Genomic DNA, 10,287 nt, shown 5'->3' with positions numbered 1-10,287 from the left:
ATCGGTGAGTTAAGCTGGTGTGTGCAGGTCAGGCGTGTTTTCAATTAAAAGGCCGTAGGGGGAATTAGTCCCGATGGACTAAGTAAATCCGTTACTCGTGGGAAAGTAGTAATCCCTCTGTAGAGGATATATCCTGTTGGATAGCCATGTTCTTGAGTAAGAACCACAGTCTGAGTTGGATCTAGCAACGGTTTTCGGATGGAGATATGGCTAACTGGATCGTAGTAACGGTATTCGGATGGAGAACGAATTGGCTAGAACTCAGTGACGGTCTTCGGATGGAGAAACGGCTAGACTAGATTTGTGTTTATGACCTGTGACATCTGAGGATCATGTTTTAATTTTTGTTATTATTGTGGACTAACCATTTACATTATTGAGTATCCCTGGGATGGTTCTACCTCCTGGATACTCACTGTGATTATTCTTTTATAAGCCCTTTATGTGGTGTCGCTCTGACGCCCGACTGCGGCATGCTTGTCATTTATTTATCTTTTATAAGCCCTTTATGTGGTGTCGCTCAGACGCCCGACTGCGGCATGCTTGTCATTTATTTATCTTTTATAAGCCCTTTATGTGGTGTAGCTCAGACGCCCGACTGCGGCATGCTTGTCATTTATTTATCTTTTATAAGCCCTTTATGTGGTGTCGCTCAGACGCCCGACTGCGGCATGCTTGTCATTTATTCATCTTTTATAAGCCCTCTCGTTTGGGTTCCTCGGTCCTCACGGCGTCATGTCGGCATCGACACTACGAACCACACCGACCAGAGACCATCGAACGAACACTACCACTGGTTATTCCTTTCTCCCAAATCTCCTTATAGATGTGCATCGCAGCACCTATAGGCAGGCGAAAGCGGCGTCCTGGAGGAGGCGGCACTCGGAGAGGCCGGGGATGAAACCGGCGAGGTCCTTGTAGTCGGTGAGCATGGCCCAGACGGCCTCGAGCGATGCGCCGACCCGCACCCACGCGTGCACCAGCCGCTGGTTCTTCTTCCCCGGCAGCTTCCGCACCTTCTCTCGAACCCGTACCGCTCATCCGGTCATCCCACTACAAAAAACATGTTAATCCATGATGGAATTGTGATGATATTGCCAGAAACTGCATTATTTATGACGATTTATCTGGTTCGTCACAAAATCCGTCATATATAAGCAACATGAGGATGGCACCCCAAATCATAGACCCATCATGACAGACAAAGAGAGACCGTCACCATAATCGTCAAGGTTCGAACAATTTGCTCCGTTCTTATACACCATTTAGACCGTGATGGATGGATGGTGCTGACGTGGCAATCCAGCGAGAGGAAGAACTTGCGATGTGATTGGTGAAGCGAGCCTACCCACGGATCACAAATCCAGACCGTCTACTCTTCCGTGATCCAACGGCAAGCAGTCAACTCCTATGTAGATCTCCGCCGGCTTCTTCCTTCCCCTTTATCCGCCCCGACTCCCCTGATCTCGCCGTCCTCCTCTTTCGGATCCTCCCCCTCCTCATCCACGACCGTCGCCACCTCCCTATCCATGGCCATCTGCCCCTATGTGTCCCGCAACCGCCGCGACGACATCCTCATCCCCAGAGGCGGGGACTTCCCTTAAGGCGAACCTAGTGCACGTGGCGCCGGTACCATTGATGCGGGTCGGGCGGCGGTCAGATCTGCCACGGCCAGAACCGGCGTCCTCTTCCTCCCTATCTAGCTTCCTCCCATGGCTGAGAAGAGGGCTTCGTCAAGGATCCCATGACGGAGGTCAATGTGGGAGGCTGCTTCCTCCGATCCCAGATCGACCATCCGTCGATGGAGGCCATGAGAGCCACATGGGCACACACATGGCTGCGCTTCAAGGTCAACCCTCGCCCATCCTTTCTCTTCGATTTGATTTGATCTCCTCCCCTAATTTCCTTCGCCACGCAGCTGCAGCTTGATAGATGCAGGGACGCCGCCATGAAACAGTCAGGGCCTCCCTTCTCTTCCCGTTTAGTCCGATCCGCCACTGCCAGCCATTTCCGGCGCCCCTGCACCAAAGCGGTGGTAAGGCCACGACCCTTCCTTCCTCCTTGCAGCGTTTTAGTCCCCCCCTTCCTATAGCTAACAAACTAGTTTGCTTTGACGATCCTATCATATCCTATCCATGGAGTAGCTTGGATTTGGTTTCAGTTTACTATGTACATCCAGGGATGGTTGGTTTCAGAGATGGTCTAGGCCCTATTTTTTCAGTTGTAACAAATTCATCAACTGAGCTAGCTTTCAACCCTCTTTTTGCCATGGTTTTGGGTTGGTCCTGCTTACGCCAAATTGATCCATTAGCTTGGTTCAGTTTATATAGAGCTCTCCATGCCCAAGAATAAGAAAATCTTGCTGCCAATCTGATGCTACAATTGTGTCTTTTTTACTGTTATATTATGTGTGCCACTAAACATTCAAACTTTAACCTTTGCTTGTGTAAAATCAGACTTTCTTCTATTGTGAATGGAGTGTTTGCTTGTTGTGCTGGAAAAGTAGTTCATTCATCGCTCATTTGACATGTGCAAGCAATGTGTACAGACTGCATTTAGATTCCAACCCAACTAGATTATAGTTTAAGCGTTTAGACCAAGCCATCTTGGTTTGGCGGCCATGGGGAGACGAGGAGGAGGGGCAGCAGGTGGCGGTGGACGACATGGCCATGGCAGTGCCCCCTTTCCAGCAATATATTTGGCATAGGTATATGACAAAAAGTACTGCGTACATGCTTGAGTTCAGACTTCAGAGAGTACGCGGAGTGAGTTAACAACTCAGCTTCAGTCAAGATAAACTAGTCTAAGCAAGCCAACAGTTCACCAATCCCCTCCAAAGTTCCAATTTGAAATTGCATTCATGTGTAGCTTCTGTTTGGATTTAGAGATGTATCTTTGTAAATAGAACTGTCCTGATGGTAATTGATTCCATTAATAAAAGAATAACAAATTAATTTTTTAAAAGAAAATGTAGGCTAAAACGAAAAAAAAAGAGTTGATGTTAGGGTGAATTTTTTAACACCAAAGTTGATTTCTTGGATCCGCCACTGCAACAACCCCGGGGATGCAACATGCCCCCTCGCTGGCGGTGGTGGCGGCACTCATGCCGAGCTGAGAGACGGTTGACCTGCTGTCATCAATGCCGTCACGGCCTCGGCCACGGTGACCACAGCCATAGCAGCCACGGCCACGACCAGGACTAATTTATTTTTGTATTTTGGAGTGTCCCACATTTGGTGTAAATAGTCCCAAGTTTTCCTTTTCACTATGTAAAATATTACTAAGCTAATACCAGAACCACTGTCCGGACTTCTTAAAAGCGTATGTGCCTATACTAAAGCATACTGCCACATTCAGCTTATTTAACCTTGGTAGTTTGCTTACCACATACGGGCTAGGTTACTGCATCTGTATGTATTGGGAGTAGCCTTGTCAGGATGGGCTCTAATTGGTGTGTCATGTGTATGCCTCACAGCTTTAGTATACACTTGATTACATTTTATTGATGTACACATATATATGTTCCATTCGATCTTTGAAGCCTAGCTTTCAATTTCTAAATCAAAATTATAGACATATGTTATGCTAAAAGACTTCTGTTCTGCATGCTTTTGTTCTGCACGCTATAACACAAATTGATTTCATTTAATCTTTGAAGCCTAGCTTAGTTTTTCTTACAACAGCTTCAATATAGACTTGAATAGATATTTTCCCGGTTACTTTTTTATGCCTGCTTTAAGTATCGCGTTTCTTCTGAAATTGACTCAAATTATGATATTACGTACAGAAGGGCACAATGATGAATTCAACGCAAGATCCTACTGGTGATCCAACAGATGGGAGCCCAATAGACGCAAACACATAAGGTGATTATGCCATATGCTTGCGAACTTGTCAGATTTGTTTGCTTACTTGCATTGCTGAAAGTGCACTTCTATTTGCAGATGCCTAAGAAAAGGACTGGCAAATAAAATAGGAATCCAAACTTGCAAAATTCTCTTTTACATACCGCTAGTACTACTGGGACTCTAGGTACAAGGCACAATGTAATTGCTCCAAATATGCTCATACAAGTTGCAACAATGAATTCTCAAATGTTTCGAGCAATGGTAAGTCACAAGCTTGGTTTGTCTTCATGTTGGCCTTTATTTGATACGTAAATGGCCTTCATAATGTGCAATCATCTACTTGCTTGCACTATTGTACTTTTTTTGTTGCTGAAGCACATACAGTAGGGAAGCCAGAAATAGAACAGTTTTCTCACCATTAGAAATTGTGAACTTGCGCCAGCATGTAGTTGTTTCGGAGAAATTTAGTTTGATTAATTTAGGTAATTATTCTTGTGTTTGAACTACAAAATCTTTTGTAAAATTATCCAATTCTTTTTGCATAGCACCTAATTGTTGATGGAGTAGTACAACAGGCACAAGAATTTGCTTGCTAGCTGTTGTGGTCATGACAATTTGTCAGGAAGATACCCATGCATGCACGAATATAGTAATTATACAATTGTCATGATAGTGGTTATATCTTTCTGCTAATTAGTCGTTGTGTTGTTTCTTTATTTTCCTGACTAAGTATTTTCTATTTTCAATTAACTTGAGCTAAATAAACTTCTGATTTCTTCATAGCAGGATCCAAAGATTTAGCTAGAATGGACTCTAGACCACGGACAATTTAATCTTTGCTCTTAATTAGGATGGCATATTCAGTATGTTGAATGCATGCTAAATTATATTACAGTTTATTGTGATGGATATTGGGTATGCAAACTTTGATGTCTGATGAATCTACATCATACATGCATTATTTGAATTTTGTAATTGAATGCCTGTATATTTTTTCGGCTACAGTAGGCTATTACCACAAACTACTTTTGGTTGCAACATGTTGGCAGCACGAAAAATTAGCGTTGCGTCAAATCTTAGTCGCCACGCTGACCTGTTTTGTAGCACTAGGCTGTGGCGATGAAACACTTCATATAGTCGCAATAACTTATCACCACAAAAACTCAGTCCATTGAGATAACTACTTGTCGCCATGGAATTCAGTTTTGCTGAAATAGGCCTTTTGCCATGAAACGTTCATATTGTCGCAACAACCTCTCACCACAAACAGTCTGCCTGTTGTGATAACTACTTATCACCACCAAAAGGAGTATGTTGCAATTTTAGTATTACCACGTCTGAAAGAGTCGTTGCCATACTTTACTGCCACAAACATAGGGTTCGTGGCGAAAGGACTATACCCACAAAAACAAGAGTTGTTGCCATAGGGTATTGCCACAATTGAGTGTTGCCACGGAAGAGCACGCGCCATGAAAAAGAGTTGTTGGTATAGGTTATTGCCACAAATGCCTATCGCCACAAACAACTAAATCGCCATGGTTCGCTATATGTTGCATTAAGCTATTGCCACAAACCAAATTGTGGCATCAAGTGCACGATGCCACGAGAAAAAATGTGGCAACTTGCAACATGGTTGTTGCAATAGCACGCTTTCTTGCCACGTTTATGTTTTTGTGGCAATAACCTATTACCATGCGTCCTGTCGCAACGGCTGGCAACGAACACCATGTCGTGGCAATAGGTACCTGTTGCGACAATTGGGTCCTTATTGCGACAAATGCTTTTGTTGCAATAGACCCGGATCCTTGTAGTGGACTGTCAAGAGCTCAGAGCCATTCGTGAAGGACGCTTCAGTCGACGCCCCGAGCGCAGCGACCGGGGCTACGGCCGTGGAGGAGGACGTGGTGGCGGACGCTGGGACGACCGCGACCCGCGCTAGGAGTGGCACGACCGGCCTCGTGAGGACCGCTGGCAGGATCATCCTCGCGAGGGTGCCTGGAGAGACCAGCCTCATGAGGATCGCCCTTAGGGCAACGCCGGTCTTCCCCCGCTGCCGCCACCGCCAAGAAGGAACGACGACCACCATCAAGACGAGGGGGCTGGGGGCTTCCAGGAGCCGCGCGCTATCGCCTGCGTCTTGGGCGAAGCCCAGGCCCCAGCCTCGCAGCGTATCTTCAAGGAGTTTGCTCGTGAAGTGAATGCAGTCCTCCCCAAGCTCAAGGCCGCACGCCCACTCAGATGGTCCCAGTGCCCCATTACGTTCAACTCGGTAGATCAGCTCAAGTGCGCAACTACCGCTGGCGCCCTCCCGATGATGTGCTCCCAAGTCATCAGCAATGTGCAAGTTACCAAGACCCTCATCGACGGCGGCGCAGGGCTCAATGTCCTGTCCGTCGATACGTTCGACAACCTCCAAGTCCCATATGACCAGCTTCAGCCTACCAAGCCTTTCTCAGGAGTGACCGACGGTTCCACCATGCCGATAGGGCAGGTCCGCCTCCCTGTCACCTTCGGAGAACGCAAGAACTACCGCACCGAGCTCCTCGACTTCGACGTCGCGCACATTCGTCTGCCGTACAATGCCATCCTTGGGTACCCTGCCCTAGCCAAGTTCATGGCCGTCACCCATCACGGCTACAATGTCCTCAAGATGCCGGGAAGCGGCGGAATCATCACAGTCCCATGCGAAGAAAGAGACGTGGTGTGCTCCCTCGAGCGCGCCTTTCAACCTGCAGCGATCGACAACCCCAACAGCCAGGGTGATGGCCCTCCAGAGGCCATCCCCAAGAAGAAGAAGCAGATGCGCCGTGCCGGACCTCAGGAGGGTGGCGTCGCGGCTGGAACCTCGTCAGGATCAGCGCCCGCTCCAGGGGCGCCTCCCTCCATCGCATAGGAAGGCGCGCCCAGCACCCTCCTCGGGTAGGGCTCGGGGGCTTTCTTCTGGAAGGCCTCAGACCTTGCCCACATCATGAGGGAGGCACTTGGGCACCACTTGGAGGCGTGCTTCACGGCACGTTTTCCTCAGGAAGGCACACGACAAGGATCACCCACCGTTTAGGAGTTCATCACCAAGACCACCCAGGAATTGCAAGAGGCAAGGGCCATGCGCGGCGACCGCCACTCACAAAGCGCAGCTCCCCATGCAGGCGAGGTTGTCGGGCTGCGCGTCTGCATCGACGTTCCTGGGCTCAACAGAGCCGCTTCTCAGGAGCTCTTCTGGCCTTCGCGCATGGGATGCTGCGAGGCACCGCCGCACAGCTATGTTCGCATGCCTTTCGGCCTGCCGAGCGTGTCGTCCGCCTATCAGCGCAACCTGCGGCGTGTCCTGGTGGCTCAGGAGGCCAGGCACCATGCCGTCTTGGCGGAGATGGAGATGGTCCTCCAATAACCACCCGAGCCCCCGGAGCCTCCTGAGGCTCAGGGCCCCAGTGGCTCGTGAGGAGCTACCCCTTCGTTGCACGCCTTCAGCTGCACCAACTCTCCTTCGTCGACAGAACCAGGTGACCTTTTCCAAGTTCATTCAGCTGGGAGCGCCCCCCGGGCTGCATCATTCCCAGGACGCGTGGGTCCATCCCTGTGGCATGTATCCTTTTCTTATGTCTTTAGCTTACCTTGCTGGGGGCGCCCCTCGGGCTGCATCATCCCCAAGACGCTCGGGCCTGACCAAGTGGCATGTATCTTTCTGCATTTACCCAAGCTGATCTGCCTTTCATGCTTAACCTGTCCATGACTGTTGCCTGCTCGACTATCACCTCCCTCGGGGGCTACTCACACAGGCACGGCGCTGGTGCATGGGTCCGTCCCTGCCACGTCGACAAACCTGAGCGGTCGAGCTCTGGCTCGCGGCACGCTCCGCGCACGTCACCTCACTAGGCCCTCTGTGCCTTAATTTCTTCATGGAGCAACCAGTGACAGGCTGGCAACCGAAGCGGCAAAACCGTGTTTCTTCCTTGTGTTGGTTCGCAGGGATCTCGTGAGGAGGGTAGGAGGCGGCACTGCCAGCTTCCTATTCTCTCGTGTAATCCGCTTGCACGTTAAAGGGGGAGCTCCTGAGCATCGTGACTCAGGAGCTCTTACTGGCTCTCCAGCACTCACCCCCTGTCCTTGACCACGGCATCGCGACCTGGCATACCAGCGGCGGCTGAGCTCGCTCGAGGGCCGGGACCTAAGGACGTACAGAACTAAGGAGAACACGGGAAGAGGGAGACTCGTATGGGCCCGACCTAGCTATGCTGCGGAAGCTTGCGCGCCAGCCTGGCGCATCCAAGGAATCGACCCGAAACCACCAAGATAAGTCTCGCGCTCAGATTGACTGATTGATGAAGCCTAAGGGTCACGCACGCCGCAGCCCCGTTGCAACCACGTTGCCTCCCTTTCTTGCCTTACCATGGCTGCTTGAGCGCTAAAGGGGACCTCCTGAGAATCGCGCCTCAGGGGCTCTTACTAGACCTCGGGCTGCACACCTCCTGGCCTTGACCACGGCACGCGACCTGGCATACCAGCGACGGCTGTAGCCTACCTGGGGACCAGGACCTGTCAGCGTAGAGCAACGAGCTATCGTGAGGATGGAAAGAGGAGACCGAGCCTTAACGGGACATGCGTTCGCAAATTTTCATAACGAGGAAGATGTGCACAAAAGACATTACAGACCCTTTACACAACCCCACGGGGTACTCCGTGATTCTTCGCATGGAACAAAAAGACTAAAACTTAGAGGAATCCTATCTACACCCTCCCGTGGTGTACGCCATCATCAACAGTGGGACACGAGAGGCTGGCGCCGACCCCATCCAGATCAGCGACGGCAGTGGCTGGATGCCGCAGCCCGGCATTGGGCACGGCGAGAGCTCGGGGGCACGTAGCTGTCATCGCTCGTCTCCGGATTCTAGTAGAGCTTAGGAGAGCCACTGGACTCCCCAGAGTCACTGCTGCTGGAGTAGCTGCGAGCGGGGCGCGCCTCACCTTGGCGCTCCCCTTCGGGGCAGCACTCCAAGCGGCAACCCTCCACATCGAAGACATTGAAGAATAGCGTGGAGGCGCCGTCGTACTCAAAATGGATCGCGAGGGTGCCCTCCATGCGGCAAACCCGCGCGACCTCGCCCCAGCCGCGGGTCATGAAGACCTTGCCGGTGGAGACTGCTTCAACCTCTGCTCCGGTCACCGGAGCCTTGCAGTCGGCATGCTGCAACCAGAGCTCGAGAGGCCCCCTCGGCGGCATCACATCGGAGAAGAAGCGCGGGAGACGGATCCAGGAACTTGGGGGCATCGCCGCCCACAGCACGAGCTTGCATGAGGAGTCCGCGGCATGGACTCCAGGAGCAACGGCGCTCGTCGCCGCAGCGCGTCGACCCTGGCCGCGGTGCGCGCGCCGACGCTCGTTGCTCCTTCCTCCCGAGCCCCCGGCATGGATGTACAAGGGCAGCGGGTACCCAGGAGGAGGACGCTCGTACCAAGGCCTCATAACCACCTGCAACGCCGCGGCATCACGACAGTGAACCGGCCTCTTCTTCGGCGAAAGCGGCCCTGGATCATCGCAGGAAGCTTTTCCCTTCTCTCCAGTGGAAACCTTCGGATGGGCGCCATTGCTGCTAGCGGTGGAGCAAGGAGGAAGAAGCAAGTGAACCAAGAAGAGATGGGTGACGGGGGCTCCGCCCCCCTCCCCATTTATAGCAGAAGAAGGCCAACCGGCGCCTCCCACGATCACAGGTAATGATGATTTTCCTTGCATGGTGCAGGGACTAGTCAAGTCGAGCAGTTGCCGAGGCAGCATGGGGAAGCGGAGACGCCCACATCCAATCAACCGCCACGCGTCAACCGAGGCCGCAGGCTTTAGGGGCCCGAGGCGCTCCGTACTTGCCCTTTGGCTTTGCCTTGAAGCCAAGCCCGAGTGCGCCTTGGGCCCGGGGGCTACTGTCGGCGTTCTGGGAACGGGGGTCCCCAGACTTGCCTACCTGCGGCCCACGGCATGGCTGTGCTAGCGGGCCTGTATGGCCCATCTGCATCAGCAAGGCATCCAAGACCCTCGTGAGGGGCCAAGCCTCGCGAAGCGGACAACGGAAGACTTCCTCCGGAGCGGCCTCGCCAGGCAGGCTCACGAGGAGCGAAGATATCAAGGCGGGGGAAACCTCACGAGGCTCTCGTGATGTGAGCCATGATGATCGACACCAGGCGGGCGCCAGCGCGCAGTGTGCTTGTTTCCTCTTTGGTGCTAAGGAGGCAAGCGCAGGAGCGGTGTACTGAGGCATCCAGCAAAGGTTTCCATTCTGTGCAACGAGACCGAAGACCAGCAGGACGGCAAGACGGAGGTCACCATGGAGCCCAGACGGCGTCACCACCAGAGCCTTTTGCAGGCGAAGCCCACTTTTGTCAGGATAGCTTGTACTAGCTGTCCCCTTTCAAATTGCCCGCCATTGTGGGCTCCCTTTCCACTCAATATTTG

The 10,287-nt window shown here is 51.9% G+C and overlaps 1 long non-coding RNA gene across 3 annotated transcripts; it reads left to right on the top strand.

Annotated features, from left to right (window-relative positions):
- Nucleotides 1–1,407: 1,407 nt before the first annotated feature.
- LOC123119940 (uncharacterized) lies at nt 1,408–4,828 on the top strand. 3 transcript variants are annotated; one of them, XR_006459109.1, is made up of 5 exons: nt 1,408–1,849; nt 1,925–2,035; nt 3,788–3,866; nt 3,945–4,109; nt 4,632–4,828. It is a non-coding gene; the product is annotated as an uncharacterized lncRNA (long non-coding RNA). The 3 variants fall into 3 exon arrangements; XR_006459108.1 differs by having other exon boundaries at nt 1,411–1,849; nt 1,919–2,035; nt 4,635–4,828; XR_006459107.1 differs by having other exon boundaries at nt 1,414–1,849; nt 4,635–4,828.
- Nucleotides 4,829–10,287: the final 5,459 nt, after the last annotated feature.

Source organism: Triticum aestivum, chromosome 5D, assembly GCF_018294505.1.
Source record: "Triticum aestivum cultivar Chinese Spring chromosome 5D, IWGSC CS RefSeq v2.1, whole genome shotgun sequence".
In the NCBI taxonomy this organism is placed as follows: domain Eukaryota; kingdom Viridiplantae; phylum Streptophyta; class Magnoliopsida; order Poales; family Poaceae; genus Triticum; species Triticum aestivum.
Note: the sequence above shows the minus strand (reverse complement) of the source record. Positions and strands in the feature narration are given on the sequence as shown.